At 45.1% G+C, this 19,000-nt stretch overlaps 1 non-coding gene across 1 annotated transcript; it reads left to right on the top strand.

Annotated features, from left to right (window-relative positions):
* The first annotated feature begins 5,726 nt into the window (after window positions 1–5,726).
* LOC119927743 lies at window positions 5,727–5,908 on the top strand. The gene has a single exon (XR_005450718.1). It is a non-coding gene; the product is annotated as a U2 spliceosomal RNA (small nuclear RNA).
* Window positions 5,909–19,000: the final 13,092 nt, after the last annotated feature.

Raw genomic sequence — 19,000 nt, forward strand, 5'->3', positions numbered from 1 at the left:
GATAATGATGATCAAGCTGATGACAAGGGTGATGCAGAAGGAAGAGGGAGTAGGGAAAATGAGGGCTCAATCGGGGAAGACTGCAGCCACAACCTTTAATGAAGATACCCAGAGGCATCCCACTGTGTCTAGAGATTCTGGGAAGAGGCCAGCTTAGACTATGACCCCATTCAATAAACCCTACACCTGACAGCCAGACACGCTACCTGCAAAGAAATTAGCACTGGCACTCCTGCACGCTATCAAGGAGACTCCTTCCTTGTCCTGCCTTCCTTCACCCTGGCAGAAGGCAGAAAAGCACCTCACAACATGGAACCACCACAAAACACTGGGAAGACTGGTGGCTGCTGTCACAGTTGCTGTGGCTACAGCTATACCTTGGACTCTGAATCACAAGGAACCTGAAATTCTCCTCTAAACACAGGCCCCTGTTATTTTGTTTTTATTTTGTGAATTTGTCTGGATTGTGTTGTGTTCCATCATTCCTGATGTGTTCTGAGGTACCCAGCCCCCTCTCCCCACTTACAATTTTAGATTGTGAATCCCGAAGGGACAGGGACCGTGTTTAATTCCAACCTGTGTGAGTTCTCTAACAATTAGTACAATGCTCTGCCCAGTAAGCACTTAATACTATCACCACTACTACTTGTCTTGAACTGTAATAATAAAAATTGTGGTGTTTGTTAAATGCTTACTCAGTGTCAAGCATTGAACTAAGCACTGGGGTATAAACAATACAATCAGATAAGATGCATTCTTATAAGATGAGAAACAGCATGGCTTAGTGGAAAGAGCATGGGCTTGGGAGTCACAGGTCATGGGTTCTCATCCCAACTCCACTTGTCAGCTGTGTGATTTTGGGCAAGTCACTTCACTTCTCTGCACCTCAGTTACCTCATCAGTAAAATGGGGATTAAGACTGTGAACCCCAGGTGGGGTAACCTGATTATCTTCCATCTACTCCAGTGCTTAGCACATAATAATCGCTTAAATACCATCACTTTTATCATTATTATTATGCTCTGCTCACATAGGACCACAGTCTAAGTGGGGAGGAAGAATAGGCATTGAGCCCCCATTTTATGGATAAAGAAACTGAGGCACAGAGAAATTAGGCAGCTTGTCCCAGGTCACACAGCAGGCAAATAGTAGAGCTGGGGTCAGAATCCAGGGCTCCTGACCCTCAATCTTATGCTGTGCTATCTCTACTAGATGATGCTGCTTCTCAACCACAAGCTCCATGAGTGACATTGACTATGTCCAATCTGACTACCTAGTATCTACTCAGCTTGGTGCTCGGCATCTTAATGGGTAGGGCTGCTAATTCTGTTGTATTGTACTCTCCCAAGCACTAATTACAGTGCTCTGCATATAGTAAGTGATCAATAAATACCACTGATTGATAGTAACCACTTAATATTGTTAGTATCATTATTACTAGTAGTAATAGCATTAAGTTCTTATTGTGCACAGAGCACTGTACTAAAAGTTCTGGAGAAAATGCTTAAGTGGGAATTAAACACAGTCCCTGCCTCTCATGAGCTCAATCTAAAATGTTTTATCATCATCATTAGGCCCCAGTGCTCCCTGAGCCCATACAGTGGCCAAGAAGAAGGGAACCAAATTTCATCCTAAGGTCTCCACCTTTCACTGAAGTCCCCTGGGACATCAGCAAGAGTAGGTCAGTGGGAAGCAAAGCTTGATCATCCAAACCCTAGGCTGGAGAAGGGCCTGCTTAGTGGACAACCAAACTCTGCTTCAAAATCCAGTTCAGACTCTACTTTGGCCCTTCGAGGCTGTCTGGGAGCCCAGAGTATGGCCTCTGGTGCCCTCAGCAGAGAGTATTGCAGATATGACTACTGGAATGTAATAGGTGACCGATCTTCAGAGTGGGCAAAGAACCTAGCTAGCCAAAGAGGAGGGAGTCATTTACCAGAGCTGTGGGCTGCCCAGACCCCACTCCCTTCAATGGACTGTTCATGCTGCCTTTTCTCACACCTGCTAATTAGCCTGCCAAGAGGAGCCCTCTCCCCTCAGCTGTGAGGTGCTTCACAGAACTCAAGCTTCCCTTTTTTAGGGGAGAGAAAGTGTCCTTGTTCAGATGACATTTTCTCCAGCTCCTCTGGGCAAGACTACTGCTACTTGAATCTTCATGTATTTTCCTGGAAACAGAAGAAAGAGCTGAGAGTGCCACTCAGATCACTTTGACCTGACAAGAGGAAAGGAGGTGTGAGGAGGAGCAAGCGGGGCTGGAGAAATCCTGGGTCTGGATGTGCCAGCAAGTTCACCCCAGGTAATCGGTCGGAAGTCCTGGGGAGAGAGGCTTTACAGGAAGAGAGTCGGCAGCTGTGTGTTAGGCAGAATGGTTCCAGGAAAAGTCCCCAGAGCACCAGCAGGAGACAGAGACAGAAAGAGAGACAGAGAGACCATGCAGCTTCCTGGCCAGGCGTGACTCCAAGAGCTCTAGATTTACCACTGAGGCCTCAGGACACACACTTAAACCTGTCAACTTTTGGAGCAGCCACAGGCAGAGGAGACTAGTTAGGAGGCCTTCACAGACTGAGCCTCCTCCTTCTTCTTCCCCTCCTTCCCCTCCCCACAGCACCTGCATATATGTATATATGTTTGTACATATTTATGACTATTTATTGATTTATTTTACTTGCACATATTTATTCTATTTATTTTATTTTGTTAATATGTTTTGTTTTGTTGTCGGTCTCCCCCTTCTAGACTGTGAGCCCGCTGTTGGGTAGGGACCGTCTCTATATGTTGCTAACTTGTACTTCCCAAGTGCTTAGTACAGTGCTTTGCACACAGTAAGCGCTCAATAAATATGAATGAATGATGTAAGTAGTGGTAGTAGTATCGGTGGTAGTAGCAGTAGTAAGAATAATAATAATAATTCTACTAGAGCTTCTTATCTTCCCACCAAAGCTCTGACCTCTCCTGGACTTTCCCATCACTCTAGACAGCACCACCATCCTTCCTGTCTCACAAGTCCATAACCTGGGCATTATCCTTGACTCTTCTCTCTCTTTTAACCCACACATTCAATCCATCACTGAATCCTGTCAGTCCCACCTTCACAATATCGCTAAAATCCTCCCTTTCCTCTCCATCCAAACTGCTATAATGTTAATACAATTACTCATCCTATCCCACCTACATTACTGCATCAACCTCCTTACTGACCTCCCAACCTCCCGCCTCTCCCCAGTCTAGTCCATACTTCACTCAGCTGCCCGGATCATCTTTCTTCAGATACATTCAGAACATGTCACCCCACTCCTCAAAAATCTCCAGTGGTTACCTATTCACCTCCATATCAAACAAAAACTCCTCATCATTAGCTTTAAAGCACTCCTTCACCTCACTCCCTCCTACCTCACTTCACTTTTCTTCTACAACCCAGACCACACACTTCACTACCCTTCTCATTGTGGCTCCATCTTGCCCCTCTCTCTGCTGACCCGTGGCCCACGTCCTAACTCTGGCCTGTAAGGCTCTCCTTCCTCAAATCTGCCAGACAATGACTCTTCCCCCCCTTCAGAGCCTTACTGAAGGCATGTCTCCTCCAAGAGGCCTTCCCAGACTAAGCCCCACTTTTCCTCATCTCCCACACCGACTTGCTTCCTTTTCTCTTCCCCCCTCTCCCCTCCCCACAGCACTTATGTATATATCTGTAATTTTATAGATTTACATTGATGTCTGTCTCCACCCATCTAGACTGTGAGCTGATAGTGGTAAGTATTGTCACTCTTTATTGCTGCACTGTTCTTTCCAAAGACCTTAGTACAGTGTTCTGTTCACAGAAAGTGCTTAACATGATTGAATGGATAATAGTAGCTGCAATAGTAACAATAAGAAATAGTAATTGTGGTATTTGTTAAGCGCTTACTCTGTGTCAGGAACTGTACAAAGTGCTGGGGTAAATGCAAGTTAATCAGGTTGGACACAGTCTCTGTCCCTCATGGGGCTCTCAGCCTCAATCCCCATTTTACAAATGAGGCAACTGAGACACAGAGAAGTTAAGTGACTTGCCAAAAATCACACAACAGACAAGTGGCAGAGCCAGGTTTAGAACCCAGGTCTTTCTGGCTCCAAGGCCTGTGCGCCATCCACTCGGCCATGCTAATCAATCAACTGATCACTGGTAGTTTTTTGAGTGCTTACTGAGTGCAAAGCACTCAACTAAGCACTTGGGAGAGTGTACCGAAACAGAGTTGGTAGTCTTGTTCCCAGCCCACAATACAGTCTCAAGGGGGAGACAGACATTAATATAAATAAATTATGGTTACATACATAAGTGCCTTGGCACTGAGGGAGGGGTGAATAAAGCATGCAAATGCAAGTGCAAGGGTGATGCAGAAGGGAATGGGAGAGGAGAAAATGAGGGCTGAGTTGGAGGAGGCTGTGATTTTACTAAGGCTCTGAAGGTGGAGAGAGTGATAGTTGCCAGATATTATTATTATTATTACTATTATTACTATTATTATTAAGAGGAGGGCATTACAGGCCAGAGACAGGACTTGAGAGGTTGGCAGTGAGATGGATGAGAATGAGGTACAGTGAATATGTAGGCATTAAAAGAGCCAAGTGAGCATTCTGGGTTGTAGTCAGAAACCAGTGAGGTATGTTAGGAGGGTGCAAGGTGATTGAGTGCTTTAAAGGTAATGGTAAGGAGTTAGGTTTGATTCAGAGGTGGATAGGCAACCATTGGAAGTTAAGGAGTGGGAAAACATGGACTAAATGGTTTTGTAGAAAAATGAACTGAGAATCAGAGTGAAGTATAGACTGAAGTGGAGAGAAACAGGAAGCAGGTAGGGAAGTCAGCAAGGAGGCTGATGCAGTAATTATCCTGCTGATAGTAAAAATAAAAATAGTAATAGTAGTAATAGCAGTAGTAAAAATAGTAGCCATAGAAACATTTTGGCCTAATGGAAAGACCACTAGTCTGGGAGTCACAGGATCTGGGTCCTCATCACTTCTCAGCCTTTTGGCTAAGATTCATTCATTCAATCATATTTATTGAGCACTTATTGTGTGCAGAGCACTGTACTAAGCACTTGGAAAGTACAAGTTGGCAACATATAGAGATGGTCCTTACCCAACAACGGGCTCACAGTCTAGAAGAGGGAGACTGACAACAACAACAAAAAAAATGTGGACAGGTGTCAAGTCATCAGAATAAATAGAAATAAAGCTAGATGCACATCATTAACTTAATTGTATTTATTGAGCGCTTACTGTGTTAATACTTTTCTCCACTGTGGAGCTCCTCAAAGTCAGGCTGGTTTTACAGGCAATCAGGACTTGTGCTTAGCCAACTTTAATCAAGGTTGCCTTTTCTTCCTGGAAATATTGTACTTGGTTTTCTTGAGGAAGTTGTGTTCGTGGAGGAACTCTGCTTCTGAATGTCTTAAATTCCCCGGATTTACTCTAATCTTTTCTGTGACTGGGGGATTGAGAGAAGGGCAATGGAGTGTATGGCATTAGTCAGTGAAAATCTATTGAGCACTTATTGTGTGCAGAGTACTGTATTAAGTGCTTTGGAGAGTACAGTAGAATTAATGGACATGATCTCTGTTCTCCAGGAGCATGCAACAGACTAGAGAAGCAGCATGGCTTAGTGGAAAGAGCCTGGACTTGGGAATCAAAGGATGTGGGCTCTAATTCCAGATCTGCCACTTGTCTGCTGTGTGACCTTGAGCAAGCCACTTAACTTCTCTGTGCCTGAGTCATCTCAAGTGTAGTATCTGTTTTTAGTTTAATATCTGATACGAACTCTATCCAAGAACAATATATTAAATGGAGTTTTGGAACAGGGCGATGGACTAGGGGCTTGCTCTGTCCACTCCATGCATTGACCTGGTATTGTAATACCTCCAGGAATGGTGCACTTTCCCTTGGTAGGGAAGCAGCATGGCTCAATGGAAAGAGCCCAGGCTTGAGAGGCAGAGGTCATGGGTTTTAATCCCAGCTCTGCCAATTGTCAGCTGTGTGACTTTGGGCAAATCACTTAACTTCTCTGTGCCTCAGTTACCTCATCTGTTAAAGGGGGATGAAGACTGAGCTCCACGTGGGACAATCTGATCACCTTGTATCCTCCCCAGCACTTAGAACAGTGCTCTGCACTTAGTAAGTGCTTAACAAATGCTACTATTATTATTCATCCTGGCTCTGCTACTTTATTGTATGACCTTGAACAAGTCACTTGTCTGGGCCTCAATTTCCTCATTTGTAAAATGTAGATTAAATCCTACTCTTTTCTGTCAGCTCCATGATCAACAGAAAATGTAACCAACCTATCTTGTACCCACCTAGCACTGTACAGTGCTTGACACAAAGTAAGCATTTAAATACCACAATTGCTGTCATAATTATTATTAGTAGTGTAGTAGAGATATTTATTGAGCACCCACTAGGTGCACTGTATTGTACTAAGCCATTAGGAAAGAATAAAAGCCTGATAGTTTCCCTGATCACAAGGAAGTTATCCTCTAACAGCAAAGGCAAGAATAATTAAATACATTTACAGAACAACTGATTTTATAATATACATGTATGTATGTTTGCTGAGTGAGTGTATGAATAGATATATAAGTGCTAAAGATGGTTGATAGGGTGATGTGATGGATTTGGGGAGTTAATCATGGAAGGCCTGGTGGAAAGTTTTGTTTTTAATGGTATTTGTTAAATACGTACTATATGCCGGGCACTGTACTAATCTGTACTGTACTGGAGTAGATACAGGATAATCAGGTTGGACCCAATCCCTGTCCCACGTAGAGCTCATAGTCTTAATCCCCATTTTACAGATGAGGTAACTGAGTCACAGAGAAGTTAAGTGCCTGACCAAGGTCACACAACAGACAAGTGGTGGAGTGGGGATGGGAACCCAGGTCATCTAACACCCAGGCCAGTGCTCTTTCCACTAGGCCATAATGCGTCTCAATTTAGAATTTAGGAGGACTTTGAAGATGGGGAGAGCTGTGGTCTCTCAGATTGGGGGCAGGAGGGAGTTCCAGGATGGGAGAACAGTGTGATTGAGAGAACAGAAGTGGGAGGGTCAAGAGTGAGGTACAGCTATAAGACTGGTCTGGAGGGAATGAAGAGATTAAGCTGGAGAGTAGCAGATGAAGAGGGATGAATATAATAATAATAATAACTGTAGTATTTGTTAACTGCTTACTATGTGTCATGCACTGTACTAAATGTTGGGGTAGGTACAAAATAATCAGGGACACAGCCCTTGTTCCATATGGGACTCACAGTCTAAGCAGAAGGGAAAACAGCTACTGAATCCCCATTTTACAGGCAAAGAAACAGTCACAGACAAGTTAAGTGACTTTCCCAGGATTACACAACAGGCAACAGAGACAAGATTAGAACTCGGGTCTTCTGATCCACAGGCTTGTGCTCTTTCTGCTAGGCCATGTAGTTTCTCTAAGGAGGGGAGAATTTTAAGATGTAAAAAAAGTAGGGTGGGGAGAATTGGTGGAAAACCTATAAGCCAATTGTGTAGAGTTTTTCTTTATGTAGAGGGAAATGGGAAGTCACAGGAGGGATCTGAGGAGAGGGGAGATGTCAAATAAACAACACTTGAAAAAGATGATCCATGTAGCAATTAATAGTATGGATTGGAGTGGGGAGGCAGGAGGCAGGACGACCAGTGAGGAGGCCGACACAAGGGCCTGGCTATGATCTGATAAGAGCCTGGATCAAGAGGATAAGGATGGCTGGGATACATGGGGAACATCCATACGAATGTTGAAGTCCCCAAGGATCAGCAAATGAAAGAACAAGAGAAGAAAAGAGAAAGACATCCATATTCCCCAGAAAATGGAGGGAAGGTAGTAGCAGGAAGTCGAGGTGGATGATATAAAGGTTTCAGAGGAAGGGAAGGGGAAGGCTGGAGGGGGTGGGATGGTGCCGGAGCAGCACTGGGAGGTGAAGAGCAAGCACGCCTCTTCCTCTTTCCCCGTGACTCAGGGGGGAACGGGAGAAAGTGAGGTGCTCAGTGGAGAAGCAATGAGGAAGACTGTATCATCAGATGAGAGCCAGGCCTCCGGGATGGCAATGTGGAGCAGTAACTGGGCTAGGAATGGGGCAAGGATGAAAGGGATTTTGCTGTCAATGGAGTGGGAGTTACACAGGCCACATTTAGATGGAGTTGTGGGGTTGAGGCTTGGGAAGCGGATGGCTCAAGGGATCTGGATAATAATAACAACAACGATGGCATTTGTTAAGCGCTTACTATGTGTGAAGCACTGTTCTAAGCACTGGGGGGATGCAAGGTGATCAGGTTGTCCCACATGGGGCTCAGTCAATCCCCATTTTACAGATGAGGTAACTGAGGCCCAGAGAATTTAAGTGACTTGCCCAAAGTCACAAAGCTGACAAGTGGCAGAGCTGGGGTTAGAACCCATGACCTGGCTCCCAAACCCAGGCTCTTCCCACTGAATCATGCTGCTTTTCTAATTTATGTCATCTGTAAAAAGGGGATTGAGACTGAGCCCCATGTGGGACAGGGAATGTGTCCAACCTGATTTGCATGTATCCACCCCAGAAGTTAGTAGAGTGCTTGGCACATAGTCAGCGCTTAACAAATACCACATTTAGACTGCAAGCTCCTTATGTGCAGGGAACATGTTTACCAACTTTGTTATAATGTACTTTCCCAAGCACTTAGTAGAGTGTTCTGCACATGGTAAGCACTCAAATACCATTGATTTACTGATTGGGTTAGAGTGAGCTGACAGCACGCATGGCTGGAGCTAGGGGCTTTAGGCAACCATGGTGAAGAAAGAAAGCATTGTGGCCTAGTGGAAAGAGCTTGAGCCTGGGAATAAGAGTACCTGGATTCTAATCCCAGCTCTAGTCTGCTGTGTGACCTTGGGCAAGTCTTTTAATTTCTTTGTTCCTTAATTACCTTATCTGTAAAGTGAGGATTAAAACTGTGAGTATTAAGTGCTTGGGAGAGTACAATACATCGGAATTAGCAGACACTCCCTGCCCCTTAGAAACTTACAGTTCATAGGGGAACTGATGGGAGTTAAAGGAGTGTGAGGCTTTAAAGACAGGGAGAAAATGAGGATGGCACCAAGACTGTAGATTTTTGTGGCAGGAAGAATGGTGAGGTAATAATAATAATAACAATGGCATTTATTAAGCACTTACTATGTGCAAAGCACTGTTCTAATCTCCAGGGAGGTTATAAGGTGATCAGGTGGTCCCACAGGGGGCTCACAGTCTTAAACTCCATTTTACAGATGAGGAAACTGAGGCCCAGAGAAGTTAAGTGACCTGCCCAAAGTCACACAGCTGACAAGTGGTGGAGCCGGGATTTGAACCCCTGACCTCTGACTCCAAAGCCCGGGCTCTTTCCACTGAGCCACACTGCTTTCCCACACAGTGTGTACTCTCCCACACACTAAGTACCGTGCCCTGCACATGGTAAGTGCTCAATAAGTACAACTAAATGACTGGCTGAGGTAACTTAGTATGGTTTCTGGCACATAGCAAGTGCTTAACAATTTTTTTTTTCTTTTAAAGTCTCTGGTCCTGAGTCGTTGGTGCTTCTCAATATCCTGAAATTGAGAAAGTGGGCCCCCTTGGTGGGGGACTGGGAGAGGACGAGTTTGGCCAGCTTTGGGGCCTAGGCAGGCCATAGCTCTGGAGCCAAAGAGAGAAAAGTTGCAGCAGCTTACCAGTCCAGTGATGAGGGAGAAGCAAGAACCTGGCTGCTCCCTGGGTGGTGAACAGTGGAGGGGTTGGGTCCCAGTTAGTCCATGCCCCAGAGATACCCAAGGTGCAGAGCCCAGCCAATTGATCTGGGTTATATAAATGTTCTGGCTTTGATGCCACAAAAGTAAATTTGAGGCTGGACCTTGCAGATAGATTTGACTCAGGGAAGGAAGCCTTGTGAGACATTGTGCTGGGCCTTGTCCATATATTGTACTATATCAAGGGTTTAGTATAGTGTTCTACACACAATAAGCACTCTAACATCAGTTGATCTGCCAAGGAGGGGCTAGATTTGCTGGGCTGGACTAGCCCAACTTAGGCCTTACTGGAGTGGGCTAGTCTGGGCTGGCTTTGTTGAGTCAGGTTGGACTGACCAATAGTATTAAATAATAATAATGGCATTTGTTAAGCGCTTACTATGTGCAAGGCACTGTTCTAAGCGCTGGAGCACTGTTCTAAGTGTACTGAATGCTATATGCAGAGCACTATTCTAAGCACTTGGGAAAGTACAATACAACACAGTTGTATTGCCCATCCCACAAGGACCTTAGAGTCTACAGGGAGAGACAAACATTAAAAAGTAGCGTGGCTTAGTGGCCAGAGTCCAGGCTTGGGAGTCAGAGGTCGTGGGTTCTAATTCCGCCTCTGCCACTTGTCTGCTGAGTGACCTTGGGCAAGTCACTTAACTTAGGTGCCTCAGTTACCTCATCTGTAAAATGGGGACTAAAAGTGTGAGCCCAATGTGGGACACCTTTCATTCATTCAATCATATTTGAGTGCTTACTGTGTGTGCAGAGCACTGTACTAAGCACTTGGGAAGTATCTCTCCCAGCGCTTAGAGAAGTGCTTGGCACACAGTAAGCACTTAAATACAATAATAATAATAATAGATTAAGGATATAAGAGCTGTGGGCTGAAGGTGGGGTGAACATCAATAATAATAATAATAATAATAATAATAATAATAATGGCATTTGTTAAGCACTTACTATGTGCAAAGCACTGTCTAAGCACTGTGGGGGGGGTACAAGGTGATCAGGTTGTCCCACATGGGGCTCAAAGTCTTAATCCCCATTTTACAGATGAGGTAACAGGCTCAGAAAAGATAAGTGATTGTCCAAGGTCACAGCAGAAAAGTGGTGGAGCTGGGATTAGAACCCATGACCTCTGACTCCCAAGCCCCTGCTCTTTCCACTGAGCCATGCTGCTTCTCTAGTGTTTAAAGGATACAGATCCAAGTGCACTGGTGATGCAGAAGGGAGGGGGAGTAGCAGAAATGAGGGTTTAGTCGGGGAAGGCCTCTCCGAGCTGGTCACTGTCCCTGGGGTTTATTTGACCATGAGACAGAAATGGCAACAATCAACCAGGCAATTCCATTCATTCGGTGGTGACACTTCCCCCATTTCCAGTTATGATAAACAATTCCAGAAAAGAGGCTTTTCCTGGAACAGCAGCTCCACATAGTCCATTTCTACCAAGAAAATCAAATAGCTTGGCAGCTCATTCAGGGAATAATAAATTCCATGGCTCTGTTTGTTCCAGGATGAATCAACTGTTACCCATGCCTGTAGGCATGTGGATGACAAAGCTTCACATATTTTCATTTATTATGGTATTCATTAAGCTCTTCCTAAGAGCCAAGCACTGTACCAAGCACTGGGGTGGATTCAAGATGATCAGTTCAGAACTGATCCCTGTCTGCATGGGACTCCCAGTCTCAGAATCCAGGCCAGCCGTGAGTGTACGGTTATGGACGAGGAGAACCTCCCAGCCCAGCTTCCAGTCTCGGTGGCCCAGGACCCAGCACACCCAACCTTTCCCTCTTTATCTTAGGCAGGAGATGGAACCTTCCTTGTTCATCTTCTGGAGAGATGACCCTGAAACCTACAGAACCCCCATGTGGGGATGGGCAGGATATTTGTCCGGAGAGATTTGGTCAGCTATCCTCCTCCCCTCCTGGCCTGTCCTCTGCTCTCAGTTCCTGAGGAAGCAGTGAGTTGGGGACTGCAGACCACAGAGGAAAGAGCTCCAGGGCCACCTGGGAGGGTCAACCCTATGTCCAGGCCTCAACCGCAGGGCCAGCCAGGATCAGGAGCCCAGCACCTTCTCTCCGAGCTGGAGCCAGTCAATGGCCTTCCCAAGACAGATGGCTGACTGGGGGCCAGCTCGGTTGGCCCACCCGGAGATCTGGGAGGGTGGGGGCATCCAGCCCTTAGAACAGTGCTTTATACATAGTAAGCACTTAACAAATGCCATTATTATTATTATTATTGTTATTATTATTATTATTCAATGCCTTGGTATGGGGGGTGAGCCCATTGTAGTCAGGGATTATCTCTATTTTTTGCTGAACTGTACTTCCCAAAGGCTTAGTAAAGTGTTCTGTACACAGCTTGGCACATAGCAAGCACTAAACAAATACAATTATAACTGGGAGTGAGTCTTCAGCAGAAACCACAGAAAAAGACTGAGCTTGCGACAGGCCAAGGTAGAGAAAAGTGTCTGACAGTGTGACTCAGGAGGGACTCAAGGTGGTCTCCAGCAGGAAATGGGGGAGGGGGGGGTGATGGAGGGACAATTGAGCCTGTCAGGGGCATCCTGCAGGTATGTGTCACCCCAAAGAATTATTATTAGTAGTAGTAATATATTTGTTAAGCATTTACTATGTATCAAGCAATATTCTATGTGCTGGGATTGATGCAAATTAATCAGGCTGGTCACAGTTCTTGTCCTACATTGGGCTCAAGGGAATGAAGTCAGAGAGAAGGGCTGGGGCTTGCTTATGAGGAGGCAGCAGCTAAGGCAACCACTGCACTCTTCACTCCTCTAACACCAGACCCCAGAATGGATTCTTCCTTATCCAAAAAAAATTCTACGTAGGCTGGCAGTCAGATGACCTGGGTTCTAATCCCAGTTCTACCACCTGCCTGCTGTGCATCTTCACTTAATTCCTCTGTGTTTCAGTTTCCTCATCTGTGAATTAAAATTCAATACCTGTTTTCCCTCAGACAGTGAGCCCTGTGTGGGACAGGGACTCTGTTCTGACCCAATTAGCTATATCTACACTAGCATTGATTACAGTGCTTGGAACCTAGTAAGCCCTTAACAAATACCACCATTATTACCATTAGCTCAATCATTCAGCAAAGAGTGAAATCACACTTCAGTTTTCACCCAAGAACAAAGAAATGAAGAAGCATGGTGTTGTGGATAGAACATAGGCCTGGGAGTCAGAAATTCATGGGTTCTAATCCCAGCTCTGCCACTTGTCTGCTGTGTGACCTGGAGCACGTCACTTCACTTGTGACCTGGAGCACGTCACTTCACTTCCCTGTACCTCAGTTACTTCGTCTGTAAAATGGGGATTGAGACAATGAGCCCCATGTGGGACAGGAACTGCATTCAACCTGATTTGCTTGTATGCACCCCAGTGCCTAGTAAAGTGCCTGGCACTTAGTAAGGACTTAAATACCATTACTAATATTATTATTATTAAATGCCCTAAACACCTGGGCCAGACAGGTGGTGGAGAGGTCACAGTCCAATCACTCTATGGTGGCCGGAATCCCTCTCTAACTGGCCCCAGCCATTGCTTCACTCACAATTCTTCCTCTAAGTGAGGTGGATTCAGGATTCCCTGAGAGAAAATGGAGGGACAATGGGGTGGCATTGACCTGTCCTCAGAAAACCAGAAGAGCTGGCAGGAAAACTCAGATCTCCTGGATCCCCCATTTCATCACTGGAGGGGCTTTTTGTGTTCACATGTACATCTACTTCATTATTCAGTACTTCCCAAGAGCCTAGCACAGTGCACTGCACCAAGTGTGCACTCCATAAATGCTAATCCTCCTCTCCTTTTCCTTCACCAACTACTACTATTAGTACTAATAGTAATGAATGATTACTACTACTATTATCACTACCACTTCTACTATTATGATTATGACTACTATTACTACTGCTTGACAATAAGAGCTTAACACATTAAACAATAATAATAACAATAACAATAATGGAGCTTTGTCTAATTGGGGGAACAGACATTAAAACAAAGGATTTGAATATAAATACTGTGGAGCTGAGGTGGGTTGAGTATCAAAGTACTTAAGGGGTAATGACTTAAGTGCAGAATCAGTGTAGCCTAGTGGCTAAAGCCCAGGGATCAGAAGGACCTGGGCTCTAATCCACCACTTCTCTGCTGTGACTGAGCAAGTCATTTCCCTTCTTTGTGCCTCAGATCCCTCATCTGAAAAATGGGGATGACTGTAAGCCCCATGTGGGACTTGGACTGTGTCCAACCTGAGTAGCTTGTGCCTACCCCAGTGCTTAGTACAGTGCCTAGCACAAAGTACTTAATACCATAAAGTTAAAACTAAATTACTACCACTGCTATTACTACTAGGACTGCTATTACTGTTATTAGTACTACTATTATTACTACTACTATTACTATTTTTTAAAGGTATTTATTACTTGCTTACTAATTGCCAGGCACGGAACTAAGCACTGGGGTAGATGCAAGCTGACCAGGTTGGACACAGTCCATGTCCCACATGACAGTCACATATTAATCCCCATTTTAGAGTTGAGGGAACTGAGGCACAGGGAAGTTAAGTGACTTGCCTAAAGTTACACAAAAGACAAATGATGATGAAGTCAGGATTAGAACCCAGGTTTTTTCTTTGGTTTTTTTTTTTTTTTTAGAAAAAGAAACCTCCCAAGCTCATGCTTTATCCACTAGACCATGAAGCAGCATGGCTCAGTAGAAAGAGTACGGGTTTTGGATTCAGAGGTCATGGATTCTAATCCCAGCTCCGCCAATTGGCAGCTGTGTGACTTTGGGCAAGTCACAACTTATTTGTGCCTCAGTTACCTCATATGTAAAATGGGGATTAAGACTGTGAGCCCCACGAACAACCTGATCACCTTGTATCCCCCCAGCACTTAGAACAGTGCTTTGCACATATTAAGTGCTTAACAAATACCATCATTATTAGTAGTAGTAGTATTCTACTAGTAGTACTAATATCACTACTACCATAATTCGTCCTCCTTGTATTAATGATGCCCCCGCCCACCCCATGCACCATGGAAAGGTTGCAGATATTGTTTGAATGTATGCGGTTCTGTTGCCATATCTGGTATGGGCCTTAGACCCTGCAGCCCACTGGCTGGGTCCAGGAACCAAAACCAAATAAGGAGGTAGACTCTGCCCAGCTCTGTACCAAATCTGCACCAATCCAGTCCCCACTGTTTTCAAATCTACCAATCACTGTGATCAGCAACAGCGATATATAAGCCCATTGTATATATAAGGCACTCGGGGCCTTTTCCCTTAAGGAAACAAGCCCGCCGGGTGTGTTACCCACTATTCGGTCTTTGGGGCCTTTTCCCTCAAGGAAATGAGCCCGCTGGGTGCATTACCCCCTATTCGGTCTTCGGCCTTACCAATAAAACTTTATTAAAACTTTGGGCAGTCACATGCTGTCTGACTAATTCTTTAGTCGCCCAGAGACTTGGTGGCCATCCGGAACAACCGCCGCCATCATTACTACTACTAGTAGTATCACTAGCACTACAACCATTACTCCTACTACCACAACTACTATCACTACATTAACAATCTCAGCATGATGGGGTACTTTGGTTCTGGCCTAGGCTTTAGCCTCTCCCTTCTCATTTCCCTCCATGCCCCAATAGTCTGATCCCCACCAATTGCCCCTCACAAAGAGACTTTCAGGAACCACGGTGCAGTACCTTTGGGGAAAAGCCCAGTTTTAGGGAGGATTCATTCAATCGTATTTATTGAGTGCTTACTGTATGCAGAGCACTGTACTAAGCACTTGGGAAGTACAAGTTGGCAACATATAGAAACGTTCCCTACCCAACAACGGGCTCACAGTCTAGAAGGAAGGAAGATCAGAGAAGCAGCATGGCCTAGTGGAAAGATCCCAGGCCTGGAAGTTAGAGGACCTAATTTCTAATCCAGGATCTACAGCTTGCCTGCTGAGTGACCTTGGGCAAGTCAATCAATCATTTACTGAGTGCTTACTGTGGGCAGAACACTATACTAAGTGATTGGGAGAGTACACTACAACTACAAAAAACTTGTAGTCCAGAGGGGCAGACATTAATATAAGTAGTAAATAAATAATGGATAAGTACATAAGTCTTCTCTGTGACTCACTTTTCTCATCTGTAAAATGGGATTTCAAAGCCTGCTCTCCCTCCTACTAAGACTGAGTGCCATGTGGAACAGGAGCTGTCTCTGATCTGATTACATTGTATCTATCACAGCACTTAGGATAGTGCTTGACACATAGAAAACCTTTAACAAATCATATAATTACAAATACCATAATATTAATCTGATTGCTTCTCTCATGCACTCGCTCTGCTATCTGGAAGCCCTGGCTCAGGCCCCACAGCCAGAGACAGGGCAAATATCTGGAGAGTAAATCATTCCAAACTGTGACGTGTCCCATGCTGTCTGAGCAAGCCATGAACCTGTGCAGCTCAAAGCCCCTCTCCCGGCCTTCCTACACAGACTTAAGCCCACCTCCCCTCCTTTCTGGGAGCAGAGAATGTGGCTGACATCCCTGCTGCCCAGAGAAGCGATTGCTTGCCCAGCTTGGAACCCATTGATTTTCAGACTGTCCTTCTCGCTCTTCAGACAGGGAGTTGGATGTAGAGAACCAGTGTGCTGGCCTAGCGGAAAGAACATTAGCACTGGGAGGCAGGAGTCCTGGGTTCTAACTCCAGCACCATCACTTGTCTGCTGTGGGACCTGAAAGAAGTAACAACTTCTCTGTGCCTCAGTTTCCTCCTCTTACTATGTACCAGGTATTCTACTAAGCACTACTAAGCTACATTCTACTAAGCTAATTAGGTTGGGCAGTCTGTGGGCCACAAGGGGTTCAAAGACTTAATCCCCATTATATATATGAGGCAACAGACACAGAGAAGTAACTTGTCCAAGGTCACACAGCAGACAAATGGTTTAGCTGGGATTAGAACCCAGGCTTGTGCTTTTAACCATTAGGCCATGCTGCTTCTTATCCATGTCAATCCATTGATGATCTTCACTGAGTGCCACACAGCATACTCAGCACTTCAGAGAGCATACAAAAGGGAGAGTCTTTATTGCAGACCTGAAAGATCTCACAATCAAGTTATCCAGTCTTTATTTCCTTCTTCCCTCACACCCTTCTTGGGACTTTTACCCTTCTCTAGAAGCCCCACTGACTGCTCCTATTTGAGCTCCAGGAAGGGGTAACTTGGTTTAAAGATTGCAGGGCAGGAATGAGACACCTGCCCTCTGTGGCCAGTTTCAGTTATCAGAAAGACCTTTTGATTAAATGGCAACTGCCTTCAGGTTATTATTAATGTTGTAGTAACGATAATAGTAATAGATTTGCTAAGTGCTTTCTATGTGCAACACTGGGATAGAGACAGGATAATCAGATAAGACACAGTCCTTGCCCCATACGGGAAGACAGCAAACAGGTGTTATATCTCCACATTACAATGCTTAATAAATACCATAAAAAAAAAGAGAAGGTCACCAAATACACTGCACCCGGCCATTCTTTTGGAGGCTCTGTCCTGCATCCCACCAGGTCCAAAGGGGATGAGATAAGAGTCCCAGGAATCAAGACAGTCCTGATGGCCATGGCAGCGATGTTGGCAGAAATAGCTGAGATTGAGGTTGCCCTGTTAAAAGGATGACGACTCCAATGCCCACCCATCCTTCTCGGTCTTTTTCACAGTATCCTCCACTGCCTCCCACACTTAAATGTGGGAATCCCTCAAGGCTCAGTTCCAGGACTCCTTCTATTTTCCATCTAGTCCCACTTCCTTAGAGAACTCAACCACTACCATGGCTTCAACTACCATCCCTATAAGGGTGACTCCCAAATATATCTCCAGCCCTTACCTCTCTTCTCTGCTGACTCACTTTCTCCAACCTTCAGGAGAGAACTACTTGGATGTCCTGCTGATACCTCAAACTTAATATGTCCAAAACCATGCCTCCTTATATTCCCACCCAAACCCTGTTCTCCTACAGCTATACACATCCTTAGAGACAGCACCATCATCCTCCCTGTAACCCAAGCCATAACCTTGGAATTGTCCCCCACTCTTTAAGAATCTCCAGTGGTTGCCCATCCACTTCCACATCAAAAAGAAACTCCTTACTGTCAAGAGCCCCCGGGCTTTACCAACCAGGACCTTCCTGGACCAGGGGAGCATCAGTGATACATAGTAGAGTTCAAACCACACCTCTGTTCACCAAGGTTACTGTGGAAAGCTTTTTACATAGTTTTACCAACATGCAAGTGAGTGACACATATGAGTGACACACACATAAATATATATATACACACACACACACACACACTCACTCCACCAAGGGCTCAATATCAGTCTGTGGTGAAAGGAGCCAATTCTGCTAATTCTTCTTGCTGCTTCAATGCTTACTTCTCTCTGCACCTCACCACACCTCCAAACGGCCTCCAAGTACCCATGGTGACACAAAATGAGCGCCTTTTATCTGCCTTAGGCATCACAGCTGTGTCACTACGTAGCTATCATTGATTGGTCCAGGCTCGTTGCTGGGTGGAACACAGAGAGAAAGCCACGCCTCCCTCCATGCTCCACCCCGACAGGTCCGCATTCACCTGTCTCAGGTAGAGCCCATTAATGGCTTTCCAAAGTTTCTTTCTTGTTATTGTTCACGGAATCATAAACAGTCATTAATAAGTCAGCTTGCTGTGGGCTCACCACACTTACCATAGGATTTAAAGCACTTAATCACCCTCCTACCTTACAACAATTGCAATTACCATACAATGCTGCTCTCCTGCTACAATCTAGGCCAAACACTTAATTCCTCTAATGCCAACATACTCACTTTACCTGGATCTCCTCTATCTCACCACCGACCTCTCGCCCACATCCTGACTCTGGTCTAGAACGCCCCCCCTCTTCATATACAATAAATGTCCACTCCTCTCACCTTCAAAACCTTATTCAAAGCACACTTCAATGGGGCCTCCCCTAACACTTTATTTCCCCTTCTCCCACTCCCTTCTCAGTTGCCCTTGCACTTAGATTTTCATCTTTTGTGCACCCTTCCCTCAGCTCCTCAGCACTTATGTACATATCCCTAATTCATTTATTTGTATTGCTATCTATCCCTCTAGACTGTAAGCTCAGTGTGGAACATGTTAGATTGTACTCTGCTCTG

The sequence above is a fragment of the Tachyglossus aculeatus genome, chromosome 4 (genome assembly GCF_015852505.1).
Source record: "Tachyglossus aculeatus isolate mTacAcu1 chromosome 4, mTacAcu1.pri, whole genome shotgun sequence".
Taxonomy (NCBI): Eukaryota; Metazoa; Chordata; class Mammalia; order Monotremata; family Tachyglossidae; genus Tachyglossus; species Tachyglossus aculeatus.